This window comes from Macrobrachium nipponense, chromosome 6, assembly GCF_015104395.2.
Source record: "Macrobrachium nipponense isolate FS-2020 chromosome 6, ASM1510439v2, whole genome shotgun sequence".
NCBI classification, from domain to species: Eukaryota; Metazoa; Arthropoda; class Malacostraca; order Decapoda; family Palaemonidae; genus Macrobrachium; species Macrobrachium nipponense.
In genome coordinates, this window is record NC_061108.1 from 87,429,188 (window position 1) to 87,436,687 (window position 7,500).

General features: G+C 33.9%; 1 protein-coding gene across 1 annotated transcript in view; it reads left to right on the forward strand.

Annotated features, from left to right (window-relative positions):
* The window catches only part of LOC135216857 (uncharacterized), a 468,230-nt gene that overhangs the window by 35,020 nt on the left and 425,710 nt on the right, over positions 1-7,500 (forward strand).

The window sequence follows — 7,500 nt, forward strand, 5'->3', positions numbered from 1 at the left end:
AGCTGATGTTTCTTGCACAGGCTCCAGTGGAGGGCTTTTGCCACTGAATCATGCCTCTTTTTGTACTGGTTCTGTGCAAGTGCCGGGCATTCGCTTGCTATGTGGTTTATGGTTTCATTTTTCGTATTGCACTTCCTACATATGGGAGAGATGTTATTTCCGTCTATCGTTCTTTAATATATCTGGTTCTTAGGGCCTGATCTTGTGCCGCTGTTATCATTCCTTCAGTTTCCTTCTTTAGCTCTCCCCTCTGTAGCCATTGCCATGTGTCATCGCTGGCTAGTTCTTTAGTCTGTCTCATGTATTGTCCGTGCATTGGTTTGTTGTGCCAGTCCTCTGTTCTGTCTGTCATTCTCCTGTCTCGTATATTTCTGGGTCTTCGTCTACTTTTATTAGTCCTTCTTCCCATGCACTCTTTAGCCACTCGTCTTCACTGGTTTTCAGATATTGCCCCAGTGCTCTGTTCTCGATGTTGACGCAGTCCTCTACTTAGTAGTCCTCTCCCTCCTTCCTTTCGTGTTATGTATAGTCTGTCCGTATTTGCTCTTGGGTGTAGTGCTTTGTGTATTGTCCTATGTTTCCTGGTTTTCTGATCTATGCTGCGGAGTTCTGCCTTCGTCCATTCCACTATTCCTGCGCTGTATCTGATTACTGATACTGCCCATGTGTTTATGGCTTTTATCATATTTCCGGCGTTGAGTTTTGATTTGAGTATCGCCTTGAGTCTCTGCATATATTCTTTCCTGATCGTGTCCTTCATCTCTTGGTGTTTTATATCCCCTCCTTCCATTATTCCCAGGTATTTGTATCCTGTCTCATCTATGTGTTTGATGTTGCTCCCATCTGGTAGCTTTATCCCTTCAGTTCTCGCTACTTTGCCTTTTTGTATGTTGACTAAGGCGCATTTTCTATTCCAAACTCCATCCTGATGTCCCCAGATACAATCCTTACAGTCTGGATTAGGGTATCTATTTCCTTGATGCTTTTATTATTATTATTATTATTATTATTATTATTATTATTATTATTATTAGAAAAAATAGATTCCTGAAGGGGACTGCATTAGTCAAACAGTTTTTATTTGTTCATGAGGTGTCTTCCTTACCATCTTTCACACTTGTCCAAGAGATTCCCCATAATATGCTCACATATATTACTGAAATGTTTGATAGATAATTTTGAATGCGCTCTTTTTTAAAGGTTATGGCACTTACTGTTTTTTTTTTCAAGGGTAACGTTCTAATTTTGTTAAAAAAAAAAAGACTATGGCCGAGAAGAACATAGTACTCTCATGCCAACTTCTTCAAATCCCATACACCATGATCTTCAGGCTTTTTATATAAATCTAGGTAAAAAAAAATTATACACACACACACACACACACACACACAACACACATATATATATATATATATATATATATATATATATATATATATATATATATATATATATATATATATATATATATATATATATATATATATATATATATATATATATATATATATATATATATATATATATATATATATATATATATATATATATATGTGTGTGTGTGTGTGTGTGTGTGTGTGTGTGTGTGTGTAAATAAAAAAAAAAAATTATTTATTGCTAGTAATATTTCTAAACTGTATCCTAAGACATCATTAATCATTGCTCACCTTCGTAACTTCGAAAAACTCTTATTAATAATCAGGAGTCTTCTGGATCTTCAGTTACAAGAGAAAACTGAGCTCTTCCAACACTGATTCAACTTGTAGATACCTGATACGAGAAAAAATTGCCAGACTGCATTTGGTGAAAAAAGTCACCCATCTTACCCACCTTAGCAACTGTCTAAGCGCAAGAGTCAGTGCTTGCACATTACCTAAGCTAATAACGTTGAATGTAAATTCTGTAAAGAAAAAAAATAGAAAATAAGAAATGCAAAATTAAAAAAATTCGTCATTGATTAATTTGTTAATAGGACTCCAATTCACAGTATATTGTCAACATGTACAAATGATATACAAATATCTGTTCAGATAGTGCATTTAAATAACATTGCTTTCACTCACTTAAACCTCAGCTAACTGACAATTCTACCCACTCCACTCTAATTTAAGTATATCTTAGTTTAACCAGACCACTGAGCTGATTAACAGCTATCCTGGGACTGTCCCGAAGGATTAGATATTTTTGCGTGACTAGGAACTAATTGGTTATTTACCAACTGGACCTACAGCTTACTGCGGGATCCGAACCACATTATTTCAAGAAATGAATTTCTAATCACCAGAGGGGGGAAGCGAACTAGGACTACCGAATCGGTAGTCGAGCTCTACACATTATACTGTCAACGCGTACAATTGATATGCAAATAGCTGTTCAGATAGTGCATTTGAGAAATATTGCCGTCACTAACTAAAGCCACAGCCAGTTGATATACCCATTACACTTTTCGTATATGATGCCCTTTTCCCCATGTTTTATCATCAGACAAAGTCCTCTTCAGTGAACATCAACTGTCTGTGTCCCATTTTCTGGATTTCATGGCAAATTCCATTCAAAAGACGCAATTCCTGGGAAGGTGAGTGACGATGCAACCATATTTCAAAGTGAACAAACTAATTTGTTTCGTTACTTATGCATGGGTATGTTTGCGCGCATGAGCTGCTTTTAATTTATAAATATATATATATATATATATATATATATATATATATATATATATATATATATATATATATATTATATATACATATGCATCTTTGCACAATTACTGGAATTCTCTTCTGAAGTACACACACTCACATAATATATATATATATATATATATATATATAATATATATATATATATATATATATATATGTGTGTGTGTGTGTGTGTGTGTGTGTGTGTGTCTGTGTGTGTGTGTGTGTGTGTACTTCAAAAGAGAATTCCAGTAATTGTGTAAGGGTGCATTTAAGCCTTTGTCTCTCGCAGCCAGCCTCGGAAGAGTTTATGAGTTTGTCCTCTCGCTGCTTTTTTTTCTGCACATTTTCTGGTACGCCGAGTCCTGTGCTACATGTGTGGTATATCTTATTATGAAACACTTCAGGAATTATGGGAAACGGCAGAAGTTATGATCAGATGAAGGAAATAAAAAATACATCAGAGTACGTAGCATTCGACAGTTTTTTTGTTTTTGTTTTTAATGTTTCGAATACTGGTACCCAACTCACAATGCTAGATAGTCTGACAATTATGCAAATATGGAATGAAACCTGAAATCAGACTTAGCTCCCTATAAATTATATAGCGTATCTATGAAGACTTTCTTGCATCTTCGTTAATACTGCGAAATTTCCTGTCACTGCCTTAGGTGACACAAAATGTGCCATTTGAAAAGTGTAAGGTGTGTTATATACAGAAAGTTAAGATTTTAATATAAAGTTATTTAGAATAAGGAAATCAGAATCAAATATCTTTGGCAATGTTTTAACCTACTCCTGTTTGTTTATTTGATTCGTATGATGTGCGAAGCGGATTTGTTTATACTGAGAAATGGATCCTATAAGAACAGTCAATAATTTCGGATATGAGTCTACACAGTTATAAAAGAAAAAAAGAAACTTAAATTGTTAAACGTCGAAATGCTTAGTTATGTATTAACTAACACTGCGTGAAATTGAAAATTTCAAATTCTGAATATATTATATTTCACTGTTATTATTTAGCGTCTTCTGCAAATACATTTTATGTCAGAAAAGGCGGTCAATATTTTTGTCTGTGTGAGAAAAACTCGGTTAATATTCTTTTTGTCAAATTTCTTATTCCGCCCGCTGTCATGAACATACATAAACATCAATAGACATGACTCACACACACACACACACACACACACACACACACACACACACACACATATATATATATATATATATATATATATATATATATATATATATATATATATATACACTTTCCCTAATATGCACGTATCTTTTAATGTGATACTTATATCCAAGAAAAAAATAAAGATTGAAAAGATTGAAAAAGTACAGTTGCATTGTAGGATACAAACTAACATATTCTAAGAAAGTGTAAGTCAGAACTAAAGAGCACAGCAAGGATGCGGCAATGTGACTCGTCTGTCTCAACCTAACTTAGAATGTGAGCTCGAATTCCGACACAGCAAATAATACTACTTCTTTACATCACCCTTAAATCCAGTGCTGCTAGTAAAAAATCGAACGCTTTGTTTTGATGGGGAATTGCTGTTGAAGGATATGGCTTTCCGGTTATTTAGCAAATCGTTAATTATGAACTTGCAAGCCCCTCACACTTTTATCTTGATCTATGTAGAATTTGTTGCTCATTTATAGCTGGGTTGACTACATAATCTACCTTGCTAGCGGACTGCTCTGCTCTGAAGCAGACTTTGGCTGATTATTTCTTATTGACTGAAAATTTTAAGGGGCATCAAACCATTTATGTCATTGACTGGAGGTGTTAGGGAGCATCAAAACGTAAAAATATGGGTTATACGCCAGTTCTATATAGTTTTAATCGAATGGATGACATTGCAATTAAATACTCTTAACACTATACTCTGTTTTTTCCATCTGTCCACCCGCCTGTGGTGTTTGCGTATGGTAACACTGCGTCCCGGGCTTTAGATAGTTACGCTATGTGTAAGTTTTAGGTAAATAAAAGGATATCTGGGTTTACATTTGCAACTGAAAAGTGTTTTAATAATTTACTGTATGCGAATTTCACTGTTAATATTCGAAATAGGATATTATAATTATTGTTGTGTGTAGGTTGAATTAACTATCCAAAGTCCGGGACGCAGTGTTACCAAACGCAAACACCACAGGCGGGTGGACAGATGGAAAAAAACCGAGTATAGGTGCCAGGATCTAACCAGACAAAATTTAGAAGCCCTACCTTTCAGGTGAGATTCGCACACACATATTCTAGGTTACGGTTAGTTTGAGCTTTTATCTGTTTAAGCCTTTTGTTAACTAGTCCGCTGAGTTGTAAATGAATTTCACCTGTTCGGGTGAGCATATATGGACTTGGGGCTACCATGTTAACCCCTGACCATCTTTTCAGATATTTCACCAAAATTAAATATGGAGTAAGGTAACACACACTTATATATATTTGTGTGTGTGTGTATTTACCTTACTTCATTATTACTTTATAAATATATATATATATATATAATATATTATATATATATATATATATATATATATATATATATATACTATATATATATATATATATATATATATATATATATAGTGTGTGTGTGTGTGTGTGTGTGTGTGTGTGTATTTGTGTGCAAGAGTGTATGTGCGTGTGTGAGTGCGTGTATACAGACATTTTGTATAATGACATCATACTGTATAGTCACTGAAAAGATGAAGAAACATACCTACGTTTTGATGTCCTCTGCTTATGACGTAGAACTAGGCCCACAAGTCAAATAAATTTCCTGAAGGGAAAAAATCCAAGAATAACTTTCAGCCGTATGGAGTCTCCAACTCAAGTATTATGCAGACCGTGCGCGGAGGCGGTGCGTTTAATCTAGAGATATTTTCAAAACAAATGCTAAGTCGAGATGAGAGTGTAAGCACAAAAATTCAGCTATTCCTGCCGCTTTGTGCAAGCGTAAAATTCTGCCGTGTGTAAAATCCCTAATTCTTTCTCTAACTCCAAGCTTACGCTGAGTCGAGAAGAAACTCGCCAAGGAAAAATATTTTAAAATTTCCAACTTCCACCATCGTGTGTCCTGCTGCATACGATGTAAAAAAGAATGGGAAAAATAAACGCATAAGAAGACTGGCATGAATATAACATAGATAGTGCTTGAGAATAGTAATATATATTTATATATATATATATATGATATATATATATATATACATATATATATATATATATATATATATATATATATATATATATATATATATATATATATATAGTATCTATATATCTTATATATATATATATAGATATAAATATATAGTATTATATAAGATATATATATATATATATATATATATATAGATATATATTATATATATATATATATAATATATATAATATAGGATATATATATATATATATAATATATATATATATATATATATATATATATATATATATATATTATAGAGAGAGAGAGAGAGAGAGAGAAGAGAGAGAGAGAGAGAGAGAGAGAGAGAGTAGAGAGGAGGGGAGAGAGAGAGGAGTATATAGCACATACTAATTTTTTTTTAAGTTTTTTAATAATTCATCACTTTCTTATTAAGTGGGAGATCCCATTTTTATTTATGGCAAATAAAGTGAACAAAGTGACTTGATTTTTCATAAAGAATATAGGAATTACCAAGGGCATTGTCGTGTCTCCGATTTTCCCAGCTTATTTCTCCCGTTCTATGTGTTCTAGTATATCCTTAACGAAATTTAATAAAAACACAATATGATAAATATAGGAATTCAAGGGGATATCAAAAGCCGTGATATTATATGGAATGCATAATGTTCAAAATCTCAGTAATTTTAAATCATCAAGGTTTTATATTTTGTACGGAAAACTGAAGTGAATGCAGACAGAGAGAGAGAGAGAGAGAGAGAGATAGAGAGAGAGAGAGAGGAGAGAGAGAGGGAGGAAGGTGGAGGGGGTTGTCGGGGCAGGATGTGAGATGAGAACTGAGAGGGGGACGGGGGCGGTTGGGTCGTAAGGTTATTCCGGAGAGCAGATGAGGAAGTGAATAATGTTTTGCAGCAGCCACAATAACTTGTCATATGAGGAAATCAGTTCCAATTGTCAACCAGTTCCCGAAAAAGTCAGGGACCAAAAGGGGCCCAGGTTATCCGCACACAGAGTTATTTATTGCAGACCAATTTCATGGTGTCCATCACCGTTAAACAAAACAATTTTACCGCGACAAGCCACTAATTATTCCTGCTCGTATCTTGTTTGTGTGACGTCATTTTACCGGTTTTATGTTCACGATGATGTATTATTTTGGTTATGTATTTCAGCTGAATATGCATATATATAGAAACAAGACAGAGATCATAGTTTCGACTTATATATCCCCCTTTTTACCAGAACTGACTAAAATCTATTACAGAAGCATATCGAAAAAGTAGCTAGAAGTGTTTGGAGTTTATTTATAATGAGGGAGGAAAATATTTTTGATCACTAAAAAAAGGGCTAATGAGATAAGAATGTGTCCTAACTGTTAGAAATGATCAATACAACTTACAACATTTGTTTCGATAACATCAAATTGATTATCAGAATGACAACTCTGCAATCTTGCAGAAAGGGACGCAAACAACGAAAAAAAAAACACAAACACACACAGAGCTCCTTCCTGCCTGATTTAGCGATGCAGTTTCTCAGGAGGACCAAAGGAATGTTCTTTGTGTATTCACCTTAATTATCTCTAATGACGTATCCTATTATAACATTATCTTAATGAGGGAATTTGAGGAGCCTTC